At 50.4% G+C, this 12,242-nt stretch overlaps 1 protein-coding gene and 1 non-coding gene across 4 annotated transcripts in view; both read left to right on the forward strand.

The window, feature by feature from the left end:
* The window catches only part of mtd (TLD domain-containing protein mustard), a 199,633-nt gene that overhangs the window by 5,275 nt on the left and 182,116 nt on the right, over window positions 1-12,242 (forward strand). The gene's annotated exons all lie outside the window — the stretch shown is intronic.
* Window positions 9,624-9,695, forward strand: TRNAS-ACU (transfer RNA serine (anticodon ACU)). Its single transcript has one exon. It is a non-coding gene; the product is annotated as a tRNA-Ser (tRNA).

The following is a 12,242-nucleotide window of genomic DNA, read 5'->3' on the forward strand; positions in this document are numbered from 1 at the left end:
GAGTGAGTGAATAAACTTTATTGCTCTAATAAAGAAGTCTTGCTGCTTGCCCGAAGATTACCGATGTCTTCCAGACTGAGCGTGGTTGGCGCCCCTAGTCCAGGGCACCACTGTCCCTGGCCATCGGGCATGCGTGGCTCACTAGGTCTCTTTGGACCTTGAGCTGGCTGCTGGTTAGCCGGTCCTCCCACTGCTCCGCATTTGGCTCTTTGTTACCTCGGAAAGCTACATTGTGTATGCATTCCATGTGATATGATACAGCCTGGGGGTTGCCCCGCACCACGGACATGTATCGCTATACTGCTCCGGATACATCTTATGTACAATGTGAAGGTTGTGGAAGGCTCCTGTTCGGAGTCTTCTCCAACAGTAAAACTGTCCATAAAGCGAGTCGTCCCCAATAACGAAACGCGAAGAAGCCTTAATTTCAGAAGAAGAAAAAAAACACTACGATTAAGGTCTGGTTTTGTATAAAGCGGTGGTCAATAAAGCGGAAATTAGACACAGTTTTTGGGAGGCTGCAAGCATATTATTCTGGTCGCCATTAAAATAATGTGCAGCTTCACGTGCCTGGTAATCTATGTATGCGATACGCTTGATGGCGTCTCATGGCCTGATGACCTAGCTTCTACTACTGCGACTGTTCACATCCCAGGACCCTACGGCTCAGTCGGCTGACAGATGCTGAATAACCCTGTCTATACGTAGCACAAGCTGCAGAGTTTTCTTCACAGCTATTCATTCATGCAATAGCAGCTAATGGTAAGGCTCTTGGCAACATTTCACTTTAAAGCATGAAAGAGAAAAGGGCCATCAGTCAGCTATTTGTACTTTTCCACAGCGTTCGTTCTGTTGTCCTGCGCTCAAAACGCCGGAAATGAAACATCGGGTTAGGGCACTCGATATTTTGTTCCATCCACCGTCCATATCAACGCGCCTAAAATGCATGAGCCCTCAACGGGCTCCCTTTTCCCCTTGCCCATTGTCGGGATAACGAGATTCCATATCAACGTGGCCTAAATAGATTAAAAAAGTTTGGTCCCCAGAAAATTGTCCATAATTCGAGTCGTCCCTATTAAAGGGCTGTATTAACGGAATTAGTGGTTTTTGAGGAAAGGAAATATCGCAGTAATTGTCTCACTTCTCGGTGGGCACCTCAACCGCGCCGTAAGGGAAGGAAGGAGAGAGTGAAAGAGTGAGAAAGAGGTGCTGTAGTGGAAAGACAAGCAATAAACATTATCAGTTGGGTGTGGGGCGGTGGGGGTGGCGAATCCCTTCATAACGCAGCAGGTCAACCCCGCTGGATCGCCGAGAGCTTATAAATGCGCCTCGCCGACCCATTCTGCCCCGCCGCGGTGGCTCAGTGGTTAGGGCGCTCGGCTACTGATCCGGAGTTCCCGGGTTCGAACCCGACCGCGGCGGCTGCGTTTTTATGGAGGAAAAACGCTAAGGCGCCCGTGTGCTGTGCGATGTCAGTGCACGTTAAAGATCACGTTAAAGTGCACGTTAAAGAAGAAGAAGAAGAGGAGGAGGAGGAGAGGGAAGAGAAGAGAGGAGATTGGGAGGAGGAAGCACTTGAAATTACGTACGTGCTTGGTATGTGAAAGCATTGTTTTTACCCTTAATCATTTTTATTTAATTTTTCCTTTCTAATGACCTACTTACACTTTAGCATACAGTCGTAAGGCAAAGCATATTCTGGGTTTACCTTTGTTCGCCAGGAAGCAACGCGGGTTTGTGGCTTATAAGGTTGCGTGCTCTCCTCGCAATCTGACAGGCCTGGGTTCGATTCCCCGTACCATCAGAAAAAAATTTTGATATTTCTTTGCCGGGTCGCACGCCACTTTTTCTGGGCATCGGGTTCCGTTGGCGATGAATCGTGTAATGCTATCGCATTAATAATTTCGGCCACCTGAGGATCTCTAACGTTCACTGACCGCGCAGCACACGGGCGCCTTTTGCGTTTCGGTGGAAGAAAGACTATCGCTTAATTTTCCAGCACGAAACGGCCATGGTGAATTTTTTACAGGCATGTGGAAAAGTTTGTAGAAACTAAGAAACGCTGGAAATTGTAATAAAGCACCAGACTTTATGAAATTAAAACTCTAGTGGCTGTAAAATCATTTTACTGGTGGCAAAATCTATCAGCAAGAAAATGGTGGAGGACGTCGTACCAAGCACATGGTTTGGCGAAATATTATTTGCCGCATTCGCTATAGTTGGCATGGAAAAGCACCCTGTTTGCAAGCTGAAGAATGCGAAGTTCGTCTGAAATGGAAGAAATACAGGTATAGAGCAGCCTGAGAAAAACCTGCTAAATTGCAGTGGGCACAATCTCTCTTTTTTTTTTCACCCTGTAGTGAAAACGTTACTGAATGATTCAAGGGCGTGACCATCGCACCGAAGCGGTGGTTAAAAAGGTTGCGCCTAATTAAATGGTTTGGTTTATGGTTTATGGGGCTTTAACGTCCCAACGCGACTCAGGCCACGAGAGACGCCGTAGTGAAGGGCTCTGGAAATTTCGACCACCTGGGGTTCTTTAACGTGCACTGACATCGCACAGTACACAGGCCTCTAGAATTTCGCCTCCATCGAAATTTGACCGCCGCGGCCAGGATCGAACCCGCGTCTTTCGGGCCGGCAGCCGAGCGCCGTAACCACTCAGCCACCGCGGCGGCTGCGCCTAATTAAAGGTTGCGTGTTAATATTTCTCTCTAGGTAACAATACTAGGCGTTATTTGACCCTAGACCACTGCAGCTAGTGGTTTGAGCATCTGTTTCCGGATACCCACTGTCGGGTACCTCCCGGTTTACAACGGGTACAAGCTTTCCCCTGACCTAGTGCTCGGCTTCTGTAGGGTGAAATACTTTGCAAAATTATTATTTCGCCCTGCGTTAACCATGGCGCTCTTCCGTCAAGCTTCAACTTGGGCCATTAAAATCAAACCGTCACCATCGCCGAGAATGCTGCCTTTATGTAGACCACGTATACAATCACGGCCTTTTCTGGAGGCAGCTTATCAACGAGGTGGTGTACCTCGGAGTGTTCGGAAAGCGGGATCGCCCGCCGCGGTGGCTGAGTGGTTAGGGCGCTCGACTACTGATCCGGAGTTCCCGGGTTCGAACCCGACCGCGGCGGCTGCGTTTTTATGGAGGAAAAACGCTAAGGCGCCCGTGTGCTGTGCGATGTCAGTGCACGCTAAAGATCCCCAGGTGGTCGAAATTATTCCGGAGCCCTCCACTACGGCACCTCTTCTTCCTTTCTTCCTTCACTTCCTCCTTTATCCCTTCCCTTACGGCGCGGTTCAGGTGTCCAACGATATATGAGACAGATACTACGCCAATTCCTTCCCCCCAAAAAAACAATTATTATTATTATTATTATTATTATTATATATTATTATTATTATTATTATTATTATTATTATTATTATTATTATTATTATTATTATTATTATTATTATTATTATTATTATTATTATTATTATTAAAATCAAACCGTCACCATCGCCGATAATGCTGCCTATATGTAGACCACGTATAATCACGGCCTTTTTGGGAGGCAGCGTATCAAGGAGGTGGTATACCTCGGAGTGTTCGGAAAGCGGGATCGCCGTAGCCACGAAGTTAATGAGCTAAAGATACGCTGCATGGCACGCTGCCACGACAGAGAAGAGACTCCTGCGCCGATTCTGTCTTGGCATATACATTAAAGAGTTGCTCCACGTGGGCTTCGAGAAACTGCGGGGGCAAAAGAATAGCCCCGCACGCTACCGCGCATCAAGATTCAAAACTTCCGACCGGGAAATCCGTGGCTCGTGTAATTGGAAGGAGCTGAAGCGCGTGTGCCGGGCCTCTCTGCATGCACACAAGGCGCCGGACAAAGGCGTGCGCTCGCAGTTCATAAGCCCCGCAGCGGATGAGCGCTCGCGGGCAGGTCGATGTTTCTAAATGAAGCTCGCCAGGGGCATGCGGGAAATGCGGGAGGACGCCGCAGCGCGCGCAGCTCCGCTGATGGGAACGAACCCGGCCGTGTCGGTCGCGATTTCGTGATAGCGCCTTCGACTCTGTTATCCCTACACTTTTTGTCCCCCCCCCCCCCTTTTTTTTTGGTATTCAACGGGAAGTGTATCCCCGCAATCTGCGCGACGAAGGAGTGGAATAATAATAATAATAATTGGTTTTGGGGGAAGGGAAATGGCGCAGTATCTGTCTCATATATCGTTGGACACCTGAACCGCGCCGTAAGGGAAGGGTAAAGGAGGGAGTGAAAGAAGAAAGGAAGAGAGAGGTGCTGTGAAATGTCAGTGCACGTTAAAGATCCCCAGGTGGTCGAAATTATTCCGGAGCCCTTCACTACGGCACCTCTCTCTTCGCAATGTCAGTGCACGTTAAAGATCCCCAGGTGGTCGAAATTATTCCGGAGCCCTCCACTACGGCACCTCTCTCTTCCTTTCTTCTTTCACTCCCTCCTTAGCAATGTCAGTGCACGTTAAAGATTCCCAGGTGGTCGAAATTATTCCGGAGCCCTCCACTACGGCACCTCTCTCTTCCTTTCTTCTTTCACTCCCTCCTTTACCCTTCCCTTACGGCGCGGTAGTGGAATGGTGTGCGCCATGTTTTTTTGTTAAACCCCGACTTATTGCTCTTGTATTACATGTTACATCTCGGTGCCATCCCTGCCTGGACCTAAGGAAAAGGCCTTCAGTAACGTGTAAATAAATAAATAAATAAATTATTTAACCCGTGGTCGTAACGTTCGCTTTATCGTTACGCGAATATGTAGAAAAAAAAGATAAAAGCGAAACTGTGCCGTGTTCAAGAAGCCTCTGTGAACGATCCACCAGAAGTGCGCATTTCTCCTTCCCAGAGCGGGGCTGAAATCTCGATGACGCCAGCGCCCTCTTTGTTTGCTAACAGAGAGCCTTCTTGTTTATGCACGTCGCAGTTTGTTTAGTAGTACTACTACATGTTATGCGAACTGCGCACTTGCACGTCACTTTGCCGTTCCTCTATCTACATAGTTGTTGCGTGTATACGGTCCCCGCACATACACAGTAGCACTCCCGGGATCAGTGCTGTACGAATATAGAACGTTCACGTTCGATTTCCTTCGCTGTTATTTCCTTTCGTTCGTTCGTAATTGGCGCACGCCCACAGTTCCGCCGTAATTCAGCCGTATCGCCACGTCTGTATGTCAGCGCGCGATCGCGTCGCGTATTCGGCGTGTCCTGGGCTTGCGGGCGTGTGGGTAAATGTTACGCAATTCAGTGCTGCGTTTATAATGCAGTGCGGCCCCCGCGGCGGTGCAGTTGCACTTCTGGCCACCATAGTTGAACGACCCGCCACCGTGTCTTCCCTCCCTCTTTACCCTTCCCCTCCCTTCGCCTTTGCCTTTCCTGCCCTTTGCCTTTCTCTCTATTTCTCTTCCCCTCGCAGCGCGACTGGGCCGTTGTCCCAGCTGGCTGACGGTGCGCAGTGCATGACCGCGACTTCCTCCGTCGACGGCCCTCTGCATTGCGTACAATGTGTACGCTAGTTTCGGTATCGCCGTGTACGCGCAGCTGTTTTTCCTTTTCTTTCTTTACTTTCTGGGCCTGCGTACTGGTGCTGGTGACTCTGGCTCGCGGGTGACCTGCACTGCCGCTTTGCACACCTGCGCCACTAGGGAGAGCCCCACGCTGACACGTCTTCCGCGTATGTGCGCGCGTACAGTCACAGGGGGGGGGTATATCTCTCGTCTTTCAGCGTCCCTGGGCGCAGTCGCTTTGCGTGGGTGGGCGGTCATTACACTTGGGTAGATGTAACGGCCTGCAAGGGAAAAAGGAGTTTGGCCAAGCGCGCGGGCTCTCCTTTTGTTTGCGTGTGTGAGTGCAGGCTCTGAAGAAGGATGCTCGCTGGAGGCGTTGCACCCCCTCTCTGTCCGAAGACCTCTCTCTCTCTTCCGGCGGTGTCGGTGACTGCACGCGAGTGAGGAGAAAGCGGATTCTTTGGCAGTCTTTGGGTTGTCGTGCAGCGACGATGGATCGATGGTCGGAGACGTCGCTGTCGCGAGCGGAAAAGCGCGCTTTGTCGCGGGAGCAACGTCTCTTCGATTTGCCGCTGCGTCTCGGGTTGTACCACGGGTCGCCCGGACGCCGGCCAGGGCTTTGCGAAATGAGATTGGTTTGTTTCGCGTTGATGGGGTTCAGACGCTGTCGTCGCAGACAAAGTGGCCGTTGACTGGCGCTATAAATGTCCGAGAGACAAAAACAAGCAAGAAACTGGTTTGATTGCTTTCGGAGACACTGATATGGCGCACGCGTGCACTTTGCGTGGGGCTGGAGAGCGAATCTTTGACAGTAAGACATAACGTACGCACCCACACAGTGCTGTCGCTGGCCAGAGCGTTCGCAGAAAAAAAAAAAAAGATTTTCTGACGACACGCGCATAGACGTGTGTGAGCGGATTTATGTCAGTTTAATTGATTCCTAAACTGTGCCGCTTTTCCCGCGCAGGTTTGCGATATCAGATTGCAATGACGATGTCGTGGGCTTACACGGACTCGGGATTCATTATTCAAGCGCCCACTGAGACTAATACATGCCGATTCAGACTCAAATTCAATTTTCGCTCGGTGAATCAGGCTTGCTTGGTGTTGTTTCGAATCGCCGCGTAACGGGCTCACGTTGATTCAAATCCACGGGTACTCATTATATTGGCTTCGAGAAAAGTGTGTGTCGCAAGATGGGTGATTTAAGGGCGCTTTGCAACAGTCTCTTTCCGTCGCTTCCTGTGGTTTTTTTCCCACTTGGCAGCAGTCTTTCAGGAACGCGTCTGGAAAAAAAAAAAAAAACGCGGAAACTGGCGCCTCGTGATGTCGCGTATACAGCTGGGCGAGTGTTGTTGGGAGGACAGGGGAGACCTGCTCAGACAGATATGCGGCAGCTTCGGCTTGTATACCTGAGGCCTTTCACACTTTGAAAAAAAGGGGAGCTGACTGTTATCACCTGTCACATGACGCGACGCCCCACGTCTGCAGTGAATGCGAACTCTCATGCCTCGTTGCGGTGTGGCTGCCGTCCATAAGGTGCATACAATGACAGTGTAGATGAGGTAAAATAAATGAACAAATGGGTAGAAATGAGAAAGCCTGTGTATACTTGGGGACATTTTTTTGGCAATGCAGCAGAGGCTAGGCAGGGAAGAGAGAGAGAGAGACTGGCCTTTGGCCCCGTGCCGTGAGGGGTGGGTTTTTGTCCGGGCTGGGGGTCAGGAGAGGTGAAAAGGGGCAAGTTGGAGAGGCTGCGCGGGTTCGCTAGGACTGAGGAGCGAGCCCACACCCCACGGCACAGGCACAAAGGCCCGTCTCGATCTTTCCCTTTCCTGCCTATCCTCTGCTGCTTTGCCAAAAAAAAAAAATGTTGAGGAGATCCTCCACTATCTCAGGAGCCACGTATAGCATACAGGAATGCGTACACGTCGGTGCCACATCACGAAGATGGCTCAGGCCACACGGGGCCTCGCTTGGCCAATGCGATGACGGGCCATAATGTCGCCTGCGGCCTCCGGGGTGCATCCAGGAAGAGAGACGGACAAAGCGAGCTTTTGTTGACTTGACCAGCGCGGCCTCCTCGCGGAAGCAGTCATTCGTCGCTGTCTTTCTTTTATTTTCGTGCCTGTCTTTCTCGCCTCGGTCGCTCAGTTTGTTTGCCGCCGTAGTGTGTCGCGCCTTTTTCTTTCTCGTTGGGCGCCTGCGTACACACACTGCACGCGTTGGGCGCCACGCGGAACGAGACGGGTGGAAAGAGGCGCGCCCGGGTTTAGACAAGCGTGTGTGTGACCGCACGCGCTGAGCCCTTCTGTTCGCGGGTCCTTTCCTGGCGGCTTCCGCGACGGAAATAGTGCGTGCATCCTCCGGCTGCACGTGTCACGTGGTGCCTTTTTGCGCGCGCTTTTGCGACCGTGTCGCACGTACTCCCTAAACACGAATACAGCGTGGTAGTTAGTGGATATTTGTTAATAAAAATAACAATGGACGGAAAAGATGTTGCTAGCCGCGGCACCTGCCATCGAAACCTGAAGCACCTGAGCTGCAGCTAGCGGGAATAAAAGGACAGGGAGAGGGAAGGAAAGGGGTGGGGGGGGGGGGGGCGATAGTAAGAAAGGATAGGGGTAGGGCGGCTATATACACTATGTACAAAATACAGGATATGGAAATAAAAATAAGCCCCGCCGCGGTGGCTCAGTGGTTAGCGCGCTTGACTACTGATCCGGAGTTCCCGGGTTCGAACCCGACCGCGGCGGCTGCGTTTTTATGGAGGCAAAACGCTAAGGCGCCCGTGTGCTGTGCGATGTCAGTGCACGTTAAAGATCCCCAGGTGGTCGACATTATTCCGGAGCCCTCCACTACGGTACCCTTTTCTTCCTTTCGTTTTTCACTCCCTCCCTTATCCCTTCCCTTACGGCGCGGTTCAGGTGTCCAACGATATATGCGACAGATACTGCGCCATTTCCTTTCCCCAGAAACCAATTATTATTATTAATAAAAATTAAAGGGGAGTAATGTGTCCCCTAGAACACTCCCTTTTTGTAAAAGAGAGGGCGCTAGAGGTCAGCTCACTCCTTCTTTACTCCTTTCTGTTTGGAGCGTATATGAGATATCTCTGGCAGCTTGTCGTGTGTGTCAGGAAACAAAGCTAAACTGTGAACGTTTGGTGATTTTAGTCACCTCAAGACGTTCGGTGAGTACACTAGTTGCAATCTAAATTAACTTCACCGCTTAATTAGTCAGAAAAAGTTCTCTGTTGCGCCGAGATTTAATAGCGTAAGAGCGCGTATGCAGTCTAAATCGAGCGCTCATACCAATGGGAATAGGGATAGAAAACAGCTGCAACAGAAAAAGCAAGCATAATAATTGAGGGCCGGAAGTTCTCGGTACGTTTATTTTCCTGATAAAACAGCCGAATCATGCTGATTCGAACCTGAAGTTCGCCGAAAATTTGTTCGAATCGTACAGTGCTCGAATTTGGGCTGCCCTTAATGATCGATGATGACGGGACCAGAGCGTAAATTCGAATAAAGCGGAAGTTCTTAATATGCGAGTTCAAATTAATGAGCTTCCACTTTACCTGCACTGTAAACAAGAACAAACCCTAACGGGAGTTTAAATGGCTGACGTCGCCGTTAAAACTCCATGTGGGGAATTATTTACTCTATCAATGTGGAGCACAAATGCGGGAAATGCGCTATTTTACTCCGTTCACCGAATGGTGCAGCAAAATGGAGGAAACTTCCTTTTTGAGGTGGAGTGTCTTGGTCTCAACACGCCCCAAATCCCAAACTGAGATATGGCTACTGATCCGGAGTTCCCGGGTTCGAACCCGACCGCGGCGGCTGCGTTTTTATGGAGGCAAAACGCTAAAGCTTCCGTGTGCTGTGCGATGTCAGTGCGCGTTAAAGATCCCCAGGTGGTCGAAATTATTCCGGAGCCCTCCACTACGGCACCTCTTTCTTCCATTCTTCTTCCACTCCAACCTTTATCCCTTCCCTTACGGCGCGGTTCAGGTGTCCGCCGATATATGAGACAGATACTGCGCCATTTCCTTTCCCCGAAAAAACAATTTTCAGAAATGGAAAGACCCGCCGCGGTGGCTCAGTGGTTAGAGCGCTCGGCTACTGATCCGGAGTTCCCGGGTTCGAACCCGGCCGCGGCGGCTGCGTTTTTATGGAGGCAAAACGCTAGGGTGCCCGTGTGCTGTGCGATGTCAGTGCACGTTAAAGATCCCCAGGTGGTCGAAATTACTCCGGAGGCCTCCACTACGGCACCTCTTTCTTCCATTCTTCTTCCACTCCAACCTTTATCCCTTCCCTTACGGCGTGGTTCAGGTGTCCGCCGATATATGAGACAGATACTGCGCTATTTCCTTCCCCCCAAAACCAATTATATTATATATAGAAATGGAAAGGCCCTCACCTCATTCATTTCATTTCTCCATTCTGCCTGCTATCCTTTATTTCCGCTGGCCCAGCTCAGGTGCTTCAGTATCGATGGCAGATGCCGGGGCTAGCAAAAATCTTTTCCTTCCTTTTTACTATTAATTTAATAAAAAACAACTACCACCACCTAATGGAAAACTCCATTTTCCGTCGTTCGTGCCGCCACCTTGCCGCTAGGCTTGCTGGTATGATAATGGTGGTTACCGTTGTTACCATTATTACCATCGTCGCTGTCTCGCCGCTTTTTTCTGCTGGTTCACAGACGCCTGCAATGGTGCAAGGGTTCGGAATGTCATGGTTTTAATTACGCAGTAGTAAGCTATATTGAACTATTCCTGAGAATCCGCTAGCGCGATTCCACGATACCAGATCTTCCTTTGTACAGTATCGCGCGATATGAAGGTTATCGCGTTCGTTCTTGCCTAAAAAAACAATAATTTTCTCTTGGCGTAGCGGTCGCTTAGTCTGCGATAAATGACAGCGCAGGAAAGAGCAACCCTTCAGCTTATAGCTAAGCTCGCGTATTTCTTTCAGCCTTCGTGTGTAAATAAACGGGTTTTAGTCCGCGTGGGTGAAGCCTGAAGTGATCATCTTCAAATCGCACCAGGCTGTACGCGCCGCCACCGTGCAACTGTGTTGACACGAACTGCGATGGTTTGGTTTAGGGTTTATGGGGGTTTAACGTCCCAAAGCGACTCAGGCTATGAGGGACGCCGTAGTGAAGGGCTCCGGAAATTTCGACCACCTGGGGTTCTTTAACGTGCAATGACATCGCACAGCACACGGGCCTCTAGAATTTCGCCTCCGTCGAAATTCGACCGTCGCGGCCGTTATCGAACCTGCGTCTTTCGGGCCAGCAACCGAGCGCCATAACCACTCAGCCACCGCGGCGGCTGCGAACTGCGATGAAATAGTTAATAGTTACATTAATAGATAATGGTTATATTAATAAAGCTCATTCATGGTAAGAAGCCAAGCTTTAAAGAGGCGAATATAAAAGTAAACACTGACATGCCGTATCACCTCCGGCGGTGCTCTCAGTTTAAACTTAATCGGCGTTGGTTTTTTTGGCGGACCGTGGTTTATATGGCGATAAAGTCTGCAGTGAAATCTTGTTTCAGTTCCGAACTTTTTACAGGGCTTGTAAGCTTGTTGAAGGAGTGCTGAGACCAATGAACTCTCTTTCAATAATGGGAGTCCAAAAGAAGAGGATTCTCATTTATGCTCCATTAACTGGTGCTCCGTACTGCTCCATATTGATGGAGTAAATGTTTCTCACACGACACATGAATGAGCGACTTCAGCCATTTAAACTCCCATCGGGGTTGATTCCTGTATACAGTGTATAAGCGGTATTTAATTACTTGCATAAGTGTCAACACTCATTAATTTTCGTTAGGTAACGATCAGACGAGTTCGACTGTGCAGCGTGCTCCATATATTATTTTGTCCGCGACTGCACGTGTCGCAGTGGACAACCGCATCGAAAGATGTGGATATAGTACAAAGGCTGTGGATATCGTACAAAGCGCAGTCGATTAGATCACATGCCGACCGCGGCAGGAAAGCGACGTCCTTAATAATAATTGGTTCTTGGGCAAGGAAATGGCGCAGTATCTGTCTCATATATCGTTGGACACCTGAACCGCGCCGTAAGGGAAGGGTAAAGGAGGGAGTGAAAGGAGAAAGGAAGAGAGGTGCCGTAGTGGAGGGCTCCGGAATAATTTCGACCACCTGGGGATCTTTAACGTGCACTGACATCGCACAGCACACGGGCGCCTTAGCGTTTTTCCTCCATAAAAACGCCGCCGCCGCGGTCGGGTTCGAACCCGGGAACTCCGGATCAGTAGTCGAGCGCCCTAACCACTGAGCCACCGCGGCGGGTCCTTGCCCGGTGCTCATCATGTAAAAAGGTGTGCACCATCCCTCCGCACTGCGCGGCGCCTTTGGAGGTCGCTCTCGCGGGCTAATGTGTCGCACGTGAACTTCTCTTTTTCTTTCTCTCTTCGTCAATCTGCGACCTTTCCGGCGGAGGGTAGAAGACGTCCGCGCCAGGCCGTTCAAAGCGCCGCCGCCGACAGCCGCGCGCGTTGTACCAGCTGCACAGGAGATGCATGCGCGGGACAAGGCGCCTTGGCGAGGCCTCACGCGAGGGAAAGCGTGTGTGCACTGAGGGCATTTGGGAAAGCGCGCGGCACTGAAAGTATTACGTCCTCTTTTCGTTGGAGCATGCTTGCGCTAGCTCGCTCATTGCCGCGTGTCAG

This window comes from Amblyomma americanum, chromosome 4 (assembly GCF_052857255.1).
Source record: "Amblyomma americanum isolate KBUSLIRL-KWMA chromosome 4, ASM5285725v1, whole genome shotgun sequence".
Lineage (NCBI taxonomy): Eukaryota > Metazoa > Arthropoda > Arachnida > Ixodida > Ixodidae > Amblyomma > Amblyomma americanum.